At 36.1% G+C, this 18,614-nt stretch overlaps 1 long non-coding RNA gene across 1 annotated transcript in view; it reads left to right on the top strand.

The window, feature by feature from the left end:
* The window catches only part of LOC107048375, a 143,495-nt gene that overhangs the window by 71,007 nt on the left and 53,874 nt on the right, over window positions 1-18,614 (top strand). Inside the window, exon 2 of the long non-coding RNA XR_001461679.1 lies at window positions 4,960-5,136. This is a non-coding gene — a long non-coding RNA (uncharacterized LOC107048375). The remainder of the gene's footprint in view (window positions 1-4,959; window positions 5,137-18,614) is intronic.

The following is an 18,614-nucleotide window of genomic DNA, read 5'->3' on the forward strand; positions in this document are numbered from 1 at the left end:
ACACTCATGGCGTGCTGAGCCGATGCCACGAGACACGAGGCACAAAGCCAGTTGTAAGCGCCATTTCGTGACGTATCGCAGTTTTGTAATGCATCGATGCAATATACAGTGTTCTTGTGCCAATGAATAGTTGATTATTAATCGAAGTGGTGGGCTAAATTGGTGGAAAAAAGCATCACAAAAAAGCATCACAGATTCAAGAGTTTTGTGAATCGTGTTTCGTGGAAAATAACCTCAATTTATGGAAAATTATTTTGATACTGTTGACGAGTCTGTGTAGAAAAAAACCATCCACAGCCGTGTCGTTTCTTTCGCGTTTAGAGGTTTATGTGTTGTGAAAAAAACAGGATTTAAATTCATAAGGATTAAAAGGAACAGAATGAAGGGAGGCAACATGCACATTCTCTTCTATTTCGATATTGACCAGACAATTGGCACACTACACGAGGATGCAATTGGTCATCCTCCAGGCAAAAAAAAACAATTGAAGAAAGGTGCCCACGTCATGGTACAGAGGGGTGAAGATGTACATGTCGCAGAAATTGTAGCATACAGTCGTAAGTACATCCATTTCATGTATTTGTTCTTTCATTTTTTCTACATTTCATGACAACTTATTAAAGCCTGTAGTCATTCACTAGACTCACGTGTCATTGTTTTCTGGCAGTCTCTGGTGGTAATAAATGATCAAATTTTTTCGGATCATTATCAATTGTCCCCCATTAATTTATTCCATAAAAAATCACATTTCGATGTTCCTTCGAAACTGAGAATTAATGACTTTGTCATTTGCTCCCGTGTTGATCAAATGTTCGGATATTTATGAATGGAAATTAGCACAATGAATCAATGAAGATCACGGAAATGATAAAGTTTTCTTAAATATTGTAAAAAAAAGACCTAAACACAATGCACCACATTGATTCATCAAAAATTAGCATATTCAACAAATTTTATTCACAGAGGATAAAAAATATCTCGAGGAATTAGGTTACGATTGGTCTTCCAAAGAAATTGTTAAACCAGGGACAACAGTAAAGACACAACAGGAGAAAAATATGGCAAAAAAGCGAGCTTTGGCTAAGGGACAGAAAGAAGTTGCAGAAGCCAGAAAGAAGACGGTGTTGAAATATAATCAAATACTTCTCCAATCAACACGCAAAGACGAAAAGTCAATCATCAAATCTGAGACTATCAAAGCAGGAAGTAGCAGTAAGAGCGGCAAATCAAGCAGAAGGAAGAGTTCTACTGTACCAACAAAAGATGGAAACAAATTTGCACTGAATAATCCTGAGGGGAGAGAGGAAGAGACTGTCACGGTTGAATTGGAGGGAGAAAGAATTGTGAATCTTTTGTCATGTCAATTTTGTTCGTCAGTTCAGGGTAAGTGTCTCAAGTCACTTGTTCATATGGGGTTCTTACTGGATTTCCCAAGAATAATAACCGGACGAACATGAAATATATGTGCACACTCATGTTTTTTTCCAGAATTAATCAATGCAGAAGTTACCACAGTTTTGGAACACTGTGTCGCTCACCTTAAATCACTATCAGCCGAGAAATCTGGTGGTGAGAGGAAGAAATCGCTCCCCTGGCAGATTCCGGCGTATGGGAAAATTCAGCTTATGCCTAATTCAGATGTGTGGGTGGAGAGCAGTACCCTGGAGACTTTGACAACACTGTATAAGGAAAAATGGAAGGAGCTATTGAGGCGACTTTTAAAATCTTTCGTTGGTGAAGTCGAGCTGGCCACTATGACTGCAGCAGGAGGTAGTGACAAACCTGGGATTCCCCCAATTTTATACAATGCTGTTCAGGGTACGTAAGGAAATCTCTTGAGAAATTTTTACGAATAATTCAGAGGAAATAATTGTTCAATTTATCCTTCCACAGATTATGTACAAGCCCATTGTAAGATTAAATTGAAGGCAAAGGAGAAAAGCGCTCCCTTCAACCGTACGGTCAACTTGATGTGTTGCAGACTCGCCAAGAAGTTTGGAATCTCTTCAGCACAGGAGAAAGAGAACGATAGTCAGCACATGTCATCAGCACATGAGAAAGAGAACGAGAGTACTGATGAACGTACAGAGAGTGAGGTCTCTGATGGAGAACCACCTGTTTTGAAGAGGAGAGCCAAGAAAAGACCTCTTCCCAAGAGCGCAGCTATTGTTTTGAGCTCAGAGGACAGTGGTGAGTTCTATGCTTTCCTCGAAAAACCCACTTCACAAAAAGATCTGCAGTTTCCTAAAGGAGTGGGATGTGTCTCCGGTAAAAATGGAGAACGTTCTGATGCTGCTGGAGGCCCTATGGCATTGGATGTAAGGGACAATCGTTCATCACAACCAAAAAGAAGACGATTGGCAGGTTCCCCAAAGAAGAGATCAGTGTATGACGCTGATAGGTCAGCATTTGAGGACATGAGCGATTGGCTCAAGCAGGTTGTGCCTGGTGAAGATTCTGAAGCAGAGAAGGAAAATTCGCCTTCGATGAAGAATGAATCTACAAAATTACGTGTTTCTCTAGCAGCTTCGAGATCAGGAAATTTTTCCATTGAAAGCGGCGATCTCGAAGAGTCTAAGGGGAAAAAAATTACCACTTCAACTCCAGAGAAATCCCAACACAAGAAGAAGCGTTCATACCAGAACGACTCTAATTACATTCTGGGACTCCACCCTGCCAACTCGTCGACTCTCAATGAGACCAAAAGCTCAGGGCGTTCAAGGAATAATCTCGAAGTTCCTGTGCCGAAGGATGATATTATCAAGTCTAAGAATTCTGTGAATTTTAATGGAGTGAATGGTGGAGTGCAAAATCACCAGCCCACTCCTCTCACTGATGGAAGACAGGAGGAAAACTCGAGTCAAGACCCTGGATCCAATACTAATAAAGAAAATTTCTACACTCAAAGTTTCGCATCAGCTGCTGGTCAGCCTCAGTACTCAGGGCCTCCTCAGCAACAATGGAATTTCCCATCGTCAACTTATCCTCAATCAGCTCCTCAAGCCACTTATCAAGGTTCGTATGCTAATCCTTACTACCATCAGTACAATAATTATCCGCCTGGATATTATGGCTCAATGGACCAGCCATCCAATGACCAGATGACTGATCCTAGTTTGTGTAACCAGAATTACGTTTATCGTCCTCTTTAAAGTTTGAAAATATTATTTAGTCAAACTGCATTTAATTATGTGTGTGTTTCCAAGTCGAGAGCCGTGAAGAAGATAAATCTTATACAGTAAAAAAAAAACTGAAATCACAAAGATTTATTTCCAGGTTTATGATGCGAGAGAAATTTTCTGATGATAAAAATGAGTTTATTCGATATTGTAGTGTGTGTAAGACTTGATATAACGTACTTTTCAACTCTTTATAATCCACAGTTGATTCATTCCAATGTTTCGATTTACTTTTGGGTAGGGAGAAAAGTGCAGAAATGTTTACGATGTATTATGCCAAGGATGAAATTTGATATTACATTTTTTTCTACTTTCTAATCGAACAGAGTATTATTAATGACAAAAATGAGTTCATTCCATATTTTGATATGCATAATAATTGGTATCACGTACTTTTCTACTTGTTAATCTTATACTTAATGTTAATCTAATTCTTTTCTACTTGATAATCCACAGTAATCTCATTGCTTGTAATTACAAGTTTATTTAATGTTTTCATCTACTTAGGGCAAGAAAAACAATATGAAAATGTTTGAGCTGTATTATTTAAGGGATGAAATTTGATATTACGTACTTTTTTACTTTCATCGTCGAACAGAATATTATTAATCACAATGATGAGTTTATTCCATATTGTACGTACATATATATATGTACTCACGTATATCACGTGCTTTTCTACTTGTTATAATTCACAGTAATTTCATTTCTTATACTAACAAGTTTATTTAATGTTTTCATCTACTTTAGAGTAAGAAAAACAATATGAAAATGTTTGAGCTGTATTATTTAAGGGATAAAATTTGATATTACGTACTTTTTTACTTTCATCATCGAACAGAATATCATTAATTATGAAAAGTTCATCTAATGTTTTCATGTACTTTCGGGTAAGGAGAAAACTATGAAAATGTTTGAGATATATTATTTTAAGGGTAAAATTTTATATCACTTATTTTTTTACTTGCATAATTCACCAGAATATTTTTAATGGTAAAAATGAGTTCATTTAATATTGTAGTTCTTGATCAAGTAAAAAAAAGCCAAAGGTTTGAGATTCTAATACGACAGTTTTTCTGTTCCCCGCAATACTGTCATTAATTATCATAATGAGTATGTTAACAATGTAATTACATTGTAGAGTTCATGAAAAGTTCAATATGGTCATAATTCAGTCATGTTCGAATCCCAACTTGTTGGTAATGAGTATATTTTATTTGTGCATTACAGTGTTGTACAAGATGAAACTTTTTATTAATAAATTAATCAATTAAACAAAGGATTGAAATGATTATTCAACTATTTATTGCATATTGCGACAATCTCTGCAATAGAGACTCCAGTCTCGGAGATTCTGAGAGATTCAGCAGAGATTTCACGAAACAGTCTCTCATTCGGAGACGTTCATACCGTTCTCTACCGTGGCGCGGAGAGAAATTACTTTAGAGACGGAGACAACGGTCTCTCGGGCCAACGGAGACCCTGGATTTTTCGTCCCGGGTACAGACCAACAGTTCTGTGTAAAGGTTAATATTCAATGAAAATCTGGAAATTCAGCGACGATTCAAATGCTCAATGGTGCGCAATGGAATAATAGTCCTGACGTTTTCATTCTTGAATTAATTTGAATTTCTCTCCATCCATTTCATGAAATCCAAATGATAAAGAGAAAAATGTCAAATTACTGTCGAACGAAATGGATTTCAATATTGTCACAAAATTTCAATGTATACTAAATGATTCCAGTTTTCCATTAAACAGTTCAATATTTAATTTGCAGAAAATCGAGTATAAAGCTGCACTCCTCTTGAATTGTACCCAGTAGATGTATCAGTCGTCAGTGTGTGTATCACCATGCAGGAATAAGAGAAGGGAAACGTTCGGTAACCGCACATTACTCGGCTGGGTAAATTCCGTACTTACATGCGCACCACCCCTGCTGCCACGAGTGTCTGTGGTACGTAACATTATACATTTATTCACACATACCCACGTAATAATACTATGGAACACGGGATCCTCTGTGCGACTCCCATGGGGGATACTACCTTCTTCACTGCATATTACTCGACGCTAAAAGATCGCCGATGCATTCGACGTCTTTATGAATGTCGATGAAAAAAGTGGGGAAAAATTGATTCAGAAGCGCTGATCTCAGCTGTAAATATATACGTATCGTTTCTAACGCTGCAAAATCTTCCGACACTTTATTATGCATAGTCACGCCTGAGATACATCTTTTCGTACTGGGCATTTCAATGAGATATGATGACCTTCGTAGGCGCCCGGGTTGCTTACTTCGTAAGCAGAAATGTTGTAATTGAAGATGATATTTCTGCACCAATTGATGCTGAGGTAGGAAAGAATATTCAGAGGAGTTGAATTACACTGTTACAAATTTTCTTCTGCATTTTACGTTTCAAATCTAGAAATTTTTTATTGCGTTAATTTCCAATGAAGTTTTAGGAAATCTTGCCATTGAACAATCAAATATTCCATTGACTATGAATTCGAATAATCTGAAAATCAATAAAAATGGTATTTTTCCGGTCTGTTGCGATGGGGTTTTTTACTCGTGTGGCGTTGTCCTCCGAGCCGTAGGCGATGACTGCCCAACACACGAGTAAAAAAAAACCCCATCGCAACAGCCTAGGAACAATATTTTTCTGTAGTGATTTTCAAGTTTTCGAGTTTGGGAAGTATGTAATACCAATTCCCAGACGAGAAATCGTGAGAAACAGTACAGAAAATTTAATTTTCTAGTTTAATTATTCCGTGAAAATTGTGGAAAATCAGGGAAATCCAAGGAAAATTTGAAAATTCATGTCATTTTGTTGCTGGATATTCATGTTCCATTGAAAATTCAATCAAGTTGTGAAGTTTTCGTCTCGCTATCATTGAAAACTCATGAGTTTCCTTGAATTCTACCTAAAATGGAAACTTTCGTAGCCATTTTTCCCCTAAATCTACCACGGATTCGTTTTTTAAGAACATCGTAAGAATCATCTTCTCATAGAATGGAAACATCCAGTTAGAGGGGATAGATAATCCCCGTTTGGCCCCGTATTTCATTATTTACTATCGCCTTTACTGTGTAGTACAGCTTGTTAGAATTTTTTTCAATAAATGGAGAATATTATAAACCTTGTCTATAAAAAACATGAAGTATTTATTCAAAGATGGATCGCTAAAAGTTAATTTTCAGAATCAATGAAAAGAATTTTTCCATGGATATTCTTCTTTTATTTATTTTTTTAATAACTCGGTTCAGAAGGATTTCAATTTCAATCACACTAAGACGAATGATACAGCTGCATACAAATTCATTCAAGACATTCTCGCCATTGAATATTATTAATAGAACTGCTCTATATAAGATGATTCTATTGTTCATCTGCATGCGAATATTGAAGGAATTCTGGTGAACTCAGAGAGCAATGCAGAGATAGCCATATTCATAAATTATAATTACCGTTAAATTATTAAGTAGTCAATTAGTTAATATCACTCTTAAATTCTAATTATTGAAGTAATCATCAATTTCAATATTCAAATTTCGAATTATTTATTAATCAGTGATTTAATTAGGACGATTAACGATTATTTGGATTATCGCAAATCTCCTATAAGAAATTGAGTATTATTTACTTAATGGAAAATTTATAAATCCATATTATTAAATATTTAATTTTCCATCAATTGGAAATTTAGATTATCAATTATTTTAGTATTTTTTAATTTCGATTAGTATATTTAAACCTTTATCAATGTAAGTCAGAAATTTTTTTAATATTGAAGAATCGAAAGATTAATGGCCATCCCTGGAGAAATGAAGTTCATTATTCGAGTTGCTCAATTTGTAAGCAAGAATATTAGAATTGATAATAATATTTTCCGTACTGCTTCCCACGATGCCTCGTCTAATAATCAATATTGCAGATTTCCTCTACAGGGAGAGAAATTTTCTAGAACAATTCTAGTACGAGTACTGGAAAAAATTACAATCCACCGGCTGTGAAAAGTTCTAGTGCTGTTAAGGTAAAATTTCTTGGTATTTCTGGTAAAATTTCTGGGAATTTCTGTGAAATTTTCACAGAAATACGGGGAAAAATTCACGTTTTCTCCAATAAAATTTCTAGTGTTGGCACTGGAATTTTTTCCTAGTCGTCACTTTACGCCTCTTTTCCCGTGCTAGCACTAGAATTTTTCTAAACAATTTCTCTCCGTGTACTCGCAAACTTAAAAATCACTGTGAAAAAGTCTTGTTCCATCGTAACAGTACGAAGAAATACTATTCTGCTTCTATAAACGTTGCGGTACGGAAAATTACTCCGGGTTTTTTTAATTTATAAATGTGAATTTAATTAGAATCACGCGAGACGTTATGACCAAATCAATTGGTGGAATCAATCAAAAAGAGCCGTTGAATAGCCATTAATAGAGAATCTGTCGTCATGAAGCCTTCAGCGTATTTTATTCAAAGAATTAATCTGTTCCATGGAGTTGCTAAATTCAATTAAAACGAAAAGAATCAAACGGGTTCTTTCAAAATTCATGCTAGAAGCTTCTGCGTTTATTAAATATTATACGCATAAAAAACTTGAACGTAAATTAAGTTTTGCTAAGAGTAAATTAAGTTTGGCAAACTGTAATGCTAATATGATGTCTGGTAGCTTTTTTCTGTCATGAAAATCGGAATTTAGGCTTCAAAACGGCGTCTTTTAGGGTCAAAATGAAAACGTAAATTACGCCCAGACAAAGCGTCTTGTATCTTCCATTAAGCGTATCTCACGCTCAAGAAATCGTAAATTACGATCTTAATTGAAACGTATTTTACGATTTACTCGCGTAATTTATAGAAAAGCATCATATTTTACGCTTAAAATAACTTTTTTTGTTATCCGTCGTTAATTGCGGATAAGTAAACGTTAAATATGGAAAATATCATCGTAATTTACGTTTATATGATCCTATTTTACAACTACAAAATCGTAAATTACGTTTATGTAACATCAAGCATAAAAAAACGCTTCAGAAAGTATAAAAGACAACTTCCTAAACCTAATTTACATTTAGGTTTTTTTTTGTATAGATATCTCTATAAGTAGACTCTCACTTACTTAAGAATATTCGATGAAATTAATTACAGATATCGAACGATTCTTCTACTTTGGCATTGAGTAAATCTATCCAGCAAATTGAAAATCCAATGGTGAGAAAGAATCTGCGACGTCAATAAAATAGACATCTTTATGCATATTATCCTTTTCTATTTTCAACCTCGCTTGATTGAATGAATCTTAATTTAAACTAATATAAAGCGGATGACACAACCGTCAATATTCATCCGCGACATTCTCTCCGTTGACTATTATTAATAGAACTCCTCTATACTAGAAATTTTATTGTTCATCTGCATGTGACTATTGAAGGAATTCTATTGAACTGAGAGAGGAAACGTGGAGTTAATTAATCGAGTTGCTCAATGCGTAAGCAGAAATATTATGAGTGGAAATAATATTTCTGTTTCTGCGAACAAATACTCAGGGATTTAGAATCACAAAATGTAAATAAAATTAGAATCACGCAAATCGTTATGACCAAATGAAGTCGTGACTGAATGAAAAGAAACCATTGAATAGCGATTGACAGGCGATCTCTGTTATCATCAAGCATTCGGCCTATTTTATTCACACAATTAATCGGTTCTATGGAATTGATCACCTCAACAAGGAGGAGAAGCATAAGTCGGATGCTTTCAAAATTCATGCTGGGAGTTTTTGCGTTCATTGAATATTATAAATGACTAAACGGGGATAAAACTTCAGAAAAAATTTCGTGATAAAACGTTAAAGTGATGCAAAATGTTCTTTTGGGAATTTCGACTTGAAAACTCGGGAAAAATCGAGAGCGAAAAATGAATTTGCCCTTTCGAGTTTTGAAAATTTTTTGGATTGAAATGTAATTTTTACCTATTGGAACGGCATTTTTGCGTGACACTGCAACAAAATTCGCGCGGAGAATGGTGATTTCTGCGAATCTGTAGCGATACATCACAATTACGTCAAACCACGTAATTTTGCACTATTCATTTGTTTAACCCTCTCAGGTGAAAAGCGTAGTAAAGTGTAGTAGGACGTTTGAGTGGGGACGCTGGCATTCCGCTTTGATGGCCGTCGAGTGGGGATATTGAAATTCACTTTAGGGAGTGAAGGTATTTATGGCATGGTCAGGGGGATCGAAAAAATGTCAAAAAATTGATGATTTTTTAAAAATACATTTTTTCATTTGTTCAAAACCCCTATGTAAAATCCCAGATAGCTTAGGAGAATGGATGAAACAGAAATTTTTCTGAAAAATGCAATTTAACACGGGCTCTTATGGGAATTTGGAAAAAAAATATTAAAAATAGAAAAAAAAATCGCCATTTTCCTGAAATTTCGCACTTGAGTGGAGTTTTCATGGAGGAACATAAAAAAAAATCCAGGTGGCCTAGGAGAATTGTTCAGAAGGGATAATTAAAAAACTCATGGAAAATAGCAATTCTGCGTGTGTAACTTGGAATAGCGACAACGTCGAGGTTAAGAATCGTGGAGGGGCAAGCTCGGCAAATACGAATAGAATTGTGATGATACATTTCGCTATGAGAGGGATCATAACAGCTGAGTGAATCAGTGCTGCCAACTTGTACCTCGAACTGCCCGACGTTGTTACTTTTTCTATGCATATTAATTATTTTCCAATTATCCAATAGACGAGTTAAAAAAATAAAAAAAAGGTTTGAAACAGGTGCGAAAAAGACAGAAAAGTTATTTAAAAAATATTTCGAACACAAAAATGGCCGAAATAAATGAAAATATTGGAATTGAAATATCGTTTTTTTTGTTTAGTGATTGGTTTTCTGCGAGAGAACAATAGATTCCCCTCCGTTTCACCTACATGCTCACTCCGCTATGAATACCTTAAGAATCTTTGATGAAACTCAATACAGATATGGAATGATCTTAGTACCTCATCATTCAGTACATGCATCAAGGAAATTGAAGATAAAATGATGAAAATGAATCTTCAGCGTTAATGAAATGAACTTGTCCATGGATATTCTCCTTTTCTCATTTCACACTCATTTGATTCAAATGAATCTCAATTTCAATCAAAATAGAGCGAACAGCACAACTGCATTCAATATTCATTCAAAACATTTTCTCGATTGGATGTTATTCATGGAGCTCCTCTGTATGAGATGCTTCCATTGTTCGTGTGCTGGCGAATATTGAAGGAATTCATTTGAACGGACAATAATAAAGAAATCTGGGAGTTAATCAGTCGCATTTTTTAGGTTTCGTAGAAAGAATCATCCTCGAAAAGTAATACTTCAGTTTTTGTTCAAACTGAAGTAGGAAAAAATAGTCACGGGTTTTGAATTACGAAATGTGAATTTATTTTGCATCATCTGAGGCATAAAGGCCAAATCGTTGAAATGAAAAGAAACCATTGATGGGCGATCAACAGAGTCTCTGTTGTCATTAAACCTTCTGCCTATTCCATTCGCAGAATTAATCGGTTTAATGGACTTGATAACGAGAACGAGAAGGATAAAGCGGGTACTTTAAGAATTCGTGCGAGAAGCTTCTGTTCTCATTGAGAATAGTAGACATTTCTATAAATAAACTTCAATTGTTGATTTACAGACGAATATTTGATGCTTTTACGCAACAAAATGTTCCTGAATGAAATTTTATGCCGGAATCAAGTATATGAGTATCAAGTATTGATTCAAGTATATTATTCTTGATTCGAGTATATAATATACTTGATTCAAGTATATTTTATACTGGAATAGGGGGTGGATATTTCAATTTGAGGATGATTCTTTCGTATCAGGTCGGGTTGTACCAAGACCTCTCAAGTGCAATATCAGGGTGGAGTGATATATTTTTCACAACAGATTTTTTAGCGTTTTATTGCAGGTATCGAATCACAGCAAAAACGAATGTCTGAATTTCACACACTTTATAGACATTTTTATCCAACACTAAAAAACGTCTGGATAAAATGAAAATGTGTCTGAATTTTAGACAAGCAAGTGCTCAAACATCTTCATTCGTCTTTGAAATTCAGACAAATTTTCATTTTAGTCAGACACTTTTTAGTGTCTGAAAAATTGCCTATAAAAGGTGTGTGAAATTCAGACATTGGTTTTTGCTGTGATGATGGCTCGATTTTGACATGGAAATTTCCAGAATCAATGGTTGAACTTCTCCGTAGATATTCCCCTGATCTATTTTCAGAGCCAGTTCACCACATAAAATTCAATTTTAATCACAACCAAACGAATGACGCAGCTGCATTCAATATTCACTCAAGGCATTGCAACCTTCATTGAATTTAATCAACGGCGCTCCTCTATTTGCGATGATTTTATTATCCATTTGCGAATACTGAAGGAATTCAATTAAACTATGGGAATCATTAAGTTAATTGGGAAGAGTGGGGCAAAACGGATTAGTGGGGTATAATGGACGATGAGATGAAATTGTGGGAAGCTTGATTACTGTTAAACCATTGTGAAATTGAAACTAGTGGAATGTTCGCCAGAGAGTCGAACAAGCACATGTGAGCAGATCCACGCCAAATTAGCAGGACGCTGCTGGGGATTTTCATCTCAATTTTTTTCTGAAAAGACAGCGATTAAGCAAAAATTTTGAAAGAAGAACAATTGAAAAATATGGATCATTAAAGGATTTACAATTTTGCGAAAATGCTAGTTTTTGTAACAAAAATTTGTTTTTCCAAATTGGCCCCAATATCTCTGCGGGGTTTCAAACTCTTCAATTCACCTTTGGAACACTTAAAGAACATGAAAAGCCCGTCGCAATGAGACGACATACATAAGATTATCTTCAGTTTAGAGGGGTTTATACGAGAAACCTTTTTTCATTGCATTTTATTGACAACTTTTAGTGAAAATTCCAGATTAAAAAAAAATTAGCTTTTTTTTTAGTAATTAACGATTGGAAAAAAAAGATTTTCTCGTATAAACCCCGTCAAAAATGACGGTCATTTTGCTACAATGAGCAAAAATTTCAGATGTTTGCCAAAAAATTTCACCGTATTTATATTAAATTTTCTGAAAATTAATACCCAAAAACCGAAGTTGTCACATACACACAGACATGATCAAGAATAGCCATATCCATAAATTATAATTGCTGTTAAATCATTAAGTAGTCAATTAGTTACTATCACTCTTGAATTTTACTTATTGAAGTAATCATCAATTTAAATAGTCAAATTTCGAATTATTCAGTAATCAGTAATTGAGGTAGGAAGATTATTTGCATAATCGGAAATCCCTTATAAGAAAATTTGTATTGTCTACTTAATAGAAAGTTTATAGTTCCATATTTTAAAATATTTAATTCATCATCAATTGGACATTCAGATTATCAATGATTTTATTATTTTTTAATTTAGTTTAGTATTGGTATATTTAAACCTTGATCAATGTAATTCTGAAATTCTTCTAATATTGAAGAATCAGAAGATTGATGGCTATCTCTGAACGTGACCCTAGAAACATCATTTCTTCACATTTCATAACATTGAAGACCATTTGCAATCGAAATTAAAAAATCGAAAAATCTGTCAAATACAAGTCTTCCACCCAGGCAGGAAACGCCAAGCTTCGACAATTGGTCCGAGCTTGGCCCCCGCACGGCTGACCCAGGCTTGGAAACCTAGCTTGGGCCAGCCTTGAGCCCGTAGTGAGAACAGTCTTCAGCCAATACTGGTTATAGCACGGGGTCCAAGCTCTAGCAGCCGAGCTCGAGCCAGGTTTGGACCAAGCCTGTCATCCAAAGTTTGGTACCCAAGGCTCAGCCGAAGTTGGCCCAATTCCGGCCCCCAATCAGTAACCAGAGATAGCAGATGTCTAGGAGGAGCGCTTGGTTACCAAGCTTGACCCAAAACTGGTTGAAGGCTGTTTTCCAAAGCCTGGTTATACCAAACTTCAGCCATCATTGGGCCGAGCTCAAGCGTCTATTAATAACCACTCGTGAGAAAAGGCTCGATTTTCAAGAGTGGACCACGTTAGGCTCATCCCTGGTTTCCAGGACTTGGTACAGAAACGTTCAATATAGTTTAGGACAAGTCTGGTCAGCAGTGAATAACCAGATTTGGTCTATGTTCATATGTCTCACATGCGGATGCACCCTTCGTTCCAATAGCTAATCAAAACTGTCCTTCAAAACTTATTTTTCACGGTCAATTGTTGCCTATTTATTACGAAAGTCCGAATTAGCTAATGAAAATTCACAATTTTTTCTCAAGTATTGTCAGTTCAGAGATATTCTTAGTTCAGAGATTTAGAAGAAAAAATTCGAAATGTCTCTGCTTGCGGTGTATGAGGCATCTCCAACTCCTCCAAGCAGCCAATGTCAGTTTTAACCTCTTTTTTTCCACGTTTCGTCGATAGCGTTTCATCATGAAACCGAATAAATTTAAATACTCAGATGCATATAAAAGGCTGAGGAAAAACAGATTCATGAAGAAAATGGAGAAATTGGATAACATTCTTGATGAGAATGAAGATGAAGATGTAGAATGTACAGGTGAAGGTGACTCAAATGAGTGCGACGTGAATAACGGAGTTGATAATGAAATTGAGCATTTACCGGAATTAAGTGGAAGTGAATCGAGTGTGAATGAAGTGGAAGGTGAAGTTGGAAGTGAGAATGAAACTTCGGGGTATTGGAATGAAGGTCAGCCAGGAGTGAACTCCGTTGAAGATCCAAGGACTGATGAGGAAGAATGGATTAATTCCCATGATGCTATGGAGATTTCTGACTTTAGTTTTCAAGATGAGTTTTCAAATGAAATCATCAATGTCATTGATGCCTCGGACCTTGGAAATTTCCAGCATGAAAACACATGTACTGGGAATGGGAATAACCTTTTTGAAGAAAAACCACCGAAGAATTAGAAGGAAAAAATGTTGAAATTAGCAATTGATCACATTGGCCACATTCGTTTACAAGTTATCACTGATTTACTCATCGTCTTCCAATCAGAAGGGTATAAGAATTTACCTAAAACAGTAAGCCAACTACTGGGATTTAAGCATCGAGTTCATTCGAAACCTATGATCAGTTCTAAAAATAAACTAGGCACTTACGTTTACTTGGGTATCGAAAATGGTTTGGCTAAACGCATAAATCCAGAGGTATATACCGAAGACATGATAGAAATTCTTATCCACATTAATGGAGCCGCAATGTATCACAGTTCCAATGAGCAGCTGTGGCCAATTTCGGCCAAACTCTATCATAAAGACTACGAATGTGCTCCATTTATCGTGGCCTTATACTATGGCAGAGGGAAGCCACTACGAGTTGCAGATTATTTACGCGACTTTGTTAAAGAAGCAAAAAAATTGACTATTGAGGGGCTAACTATCAAAGGCAGATTTTACAAGTTCAAAATCCTTGGTATAATCGCTGATGGCCCTGCTAGGGCATTTTGTAAGTGTTGCAAAGGTCCAACGGGGTTTTTCGGATGTGAAAGATGCACGATCAAGGGAATTACTGTGAATAAGAGGAGAGTGTATCCAGAAGTGAATTGTCCAAAGAGAACAAGGGAATCGTTCATCGATCAAACACAACAAAAACATCACTTAGAGGACAAAGAAACTAAGGAAAAACTCATTTCACCTCTTCTAGACATTCCTGGCTTTGATCCAGTCATGGATATGCCTCAGGAAATAATGCATTTAATGTTCCTGAATTCGACGAAGACTTTGCTTGAAAGGTGGACGCAAAGGAAGAAGAATGCGTACAAATTAACCCCTGCAAAGCTCCAGGAGCTAACAGAGTTGATGGATGCAGTAACATCTTTTGTACCTGAAGAATTTCAGCGCAAGAAATTCGATATTGGAGACCTGACACACTGGAAAGCAACTCAGTTCTCATTTTTTCTACTCTATGTCAGCAGCATTGTCCTTCAGTTTGTATTGGATGGGGATAAATTCAAGCATTTTCTGCTGCCACATGCAGCTATTCGCATTCTGTGCAATCAACAGTGGGCAATTAATTATACTGGTTTTGCAGACAAATCATTGAGGTCATTCTTTCGTTTGATGCCAAATTTCTATTCTCCAGAAAGTCAAGTAATGCATGCTCACAGCGCGATCCACATCGAGAGAATTTCATTGGAAAATTGAAAAATTTTGTATCCAGCCGGGCAAACTCACTACCGCAAATTGTCAATCGTCTCAGTGGGATAGAGGCATCAGAGGACATTGAAGTAAAGAAACATTCAGAGCTATTCATAAAGTGCAATACAACGATCTAATTCTTCGCGATCAACCTCCAGACAATACTGTTAAGTTGAATACTGGTGAAATATTCAGAATTGAAAACTTATTCATCGAAGAAAAGTCAAAATCAGAGGTGAGCATAGTAAAAGATTTGTATATTGAAGGTTATCGAGTTGGGAGAACGAAAAATGTTTTTGAAACACCGTCTCCCTCCAAAGATGTTGGAATTCACCAAATCGAAGAAGTTTCTGATCACCTTGAGTTGTTGCCTATTGGAGAAGTGAAAAGGAATTTATTTACATCACGATGAGAGGGAATGATTATTCCATCTCTCTCCTTCACACCTAATGTCAGAAATTAGCATTAAAGACTAAAAAAAATGAAATTTCGAACATTGGATATTATTCTCAGTACGCCAAACAATGCAATTAAATTGGAAAATTCATAATTTTTGATGTTTTGACAGGAGTTGTGTCAGTGATGTCAGTGAAGGAGGCATACTGGGGGCTTGTTGAGGGGCAGTGTCGTGAGGAGAGAAGGGGATGTCGGGCCCGGCAGTTGCAGTAGAGCTGCGCAACAGTACACTTCGCCTGATCCTGTATTCTCATCAAATATCTCTATTTTCAATCATTTTTCCTTCTATCAATAATGATTCGGTTTTTTCTGACTCATCAAGAGTGTACGAGGAATTATTGCATCATAATAACAGTCAAACGTGGCGAGTGATGGAGATGAATAACAGTGCTTTTTATTAGAGGTTATCAATTAAAAACGGAAATATTTGAAGACAGTCATGATGAGTGCGTCAATGTGATCAAAAGTGACGGAGAGAATTATGGAGAAAAGCGCCAAAACCTTGCGTGCCCCAGTGAGAGCCCCGTAAAACAAGATGGCGGTGGACTTCGGTTGATGGTGTTCGGGAGAAAAAGGCACTGCGGAAAAATTTATTGTGATTTGGTTTTTATGGGTATTCGAGATTCAAGAGGAGGACGTAAAAATCAGTTGAACGTTAATTGATTGTGGGAGACGGTATTTTAATCGTGCGATAAAACAACAGTGACAATATAAGAGAACACAACCATATTTCGCTCTGCGTCGTTTCGGTAATTAACTCAAGTATAAACAAAAAAAACGTTACAAAAAACATTCAGAAAATGGCTTCAGAAGATGGCGAGAAAGAGACGGTTTATTCAGTAGTGGAATTTATCCGAGAAAAAGTGGATGGAAAAAAATTAATCGAGTTGGTGCCTTTTGGTTGGCTAATTTTCGATGATGATGATGAAACGAGATGCCATTGCTATTTTCCACCAAAGGAGAAGTATCATCGACTAAGTGAGATGGTGAAAGAGAAGATAGAACACAAATCCACGTGGAAAAAATTCGAGTGCAAGCCATTGAAATATCCACGTAAGTTTTAATTTTTTTTCTCCTCGTGATCTGATCTTCATTCCAAATTGTAAATTTTCTCACTAAAAATTTTTTCGTTTCGTCAGGGAGTTACAAAAAAGAACTGAAGAAGTTGGAGGAGGCGTATGAGGTGCCTCTCCGAATGGATTCCACAGACTCTGAGGAGACCAGAGGAGCGACACCACATGTTCCAAGATCGGAGATCAACTCAATGCTTAATAGTTCGCAGGCATTGTCTAAGTTGCTGACGATCAGTGAGAATCCTGGCCAGAGTGTACAGAAAGAAAGTCACCCTCATGATGCTCAAAGTGGCTCTTCCACTAGCAAAGGCAGTGAAGTAACTCAAACGTCTAGGATAGCAAAAAAAAGGCATCAAGAGCACGTCTAGGAGAACTGCAGGGTCGAACCAAAAATGCTGAGACCTTGCTGCTCATGGAGTACGTGGATGTTCAATGCGATTTCATGGCACTCGTTCTTAGCGAAAAAATGGACAGTGTCCGAAGAGGATGCCAATTTGATACAAAAAAACAGATTGAGGAACTTCAAGAATCACTTCTCACATCATCGATTGGTAATGCTGGTGGTAGACTTGCTGATTCGAAGAGTAAATTTACGTGTGCTTTCCCAATTGCAACGCTAGAAGACTTCCTGGATTTTGAGAAAAGCTTGAACCCCAAGGAACAATCGAATGTAGAGAAGCTAGAGAGTGCTATAGAGAGACAAGAGGCTCTGGTAAAAAATGATTTGATCATTGTACATTTAAATATCAACAAGTTTGAGAAATATTCTCTAATATTTTTACATTAATGTGTTTTCTAGAAGGACATCATGCAGAAAGAAGTAGGTGATTCCAAGAAAAGCTTGAAGGAGGCAACATCTCTGATTCTGGGAGCCCTGATCAAGAAAGACATACAAATCCACTACAGTGGGGTAGGGAGGAAGACCATCCATGTGGCCAAACGAAACTTCAGTGCTACATTTACTTACAGATGTTTGGAAGGTAAGATGATTGATATTGATTATTATAAAATATATTCTCTGTTTACTTTTCGATTCTTTAGAAAATTAAATTTCGACATTCCAAATGAATATGATCAGCTCATGGTTCGTACAGTTATTTCATGAAGAAAGTTGTTCTAGAAGAAAATTCTGACTTAAAATCACTCGTTGTCAAGATAATGCCACTAAATAATTTTCATTGTCAATGAATTGATTTAAGTTACATATCGAACTGAAACATCCGTTGATTGAGTGATTATCACAGAAATATTGGATTTTTAAGCAAATACCAAAACACTTTCTTTGCAAAGAGGAAAATTTTCTGGAAACAAATTCATCTTGAAGGTTTATGTCAACACCACTCGTCATTGAAATAAAATTATCGATTTTTTTTTTCATTATTGAAGTAACAAGAGGTCATTAGTCGATGTACGTTGGAAACCCAGAACAGAAATAGCTCTTCGTTCAAATTGTTATTCAGGAGAAAAAACATATATTTCACAACCTTTCATCAGTTTTGAAACTGAAATTGAAGGTAAAAAAAATGATAACACACAATGAAAATGGATATAATCAATAGTAATGATTCCCATTATTGATTGGCTCAATTGATAACGAAGATACAATTGGTTTCTTGCATGATTTCTTCTCTGTTCTTCATCGCATGAAATTAAGAAATTCGAAAATTGAATAAGAATCCTAGATAAGAATTT

This window comes from Diachasma alloeum, unplaced genomic scaffold, assembly GCF_001412515.2.
Source record: "Diachasma alloeum isolate Michigan unplaced genomic scaffold, Dall2.0 Dall_scaffold_00188, whole genome shotgun sequence".
NCBI classification, from domain to species: domain Eukaryota; kingdom Metazoa; phylum Arthropoda; class Insecta; order Hymenoptera; family Braconidae; genus Diachasma; species Diachasma alloeum.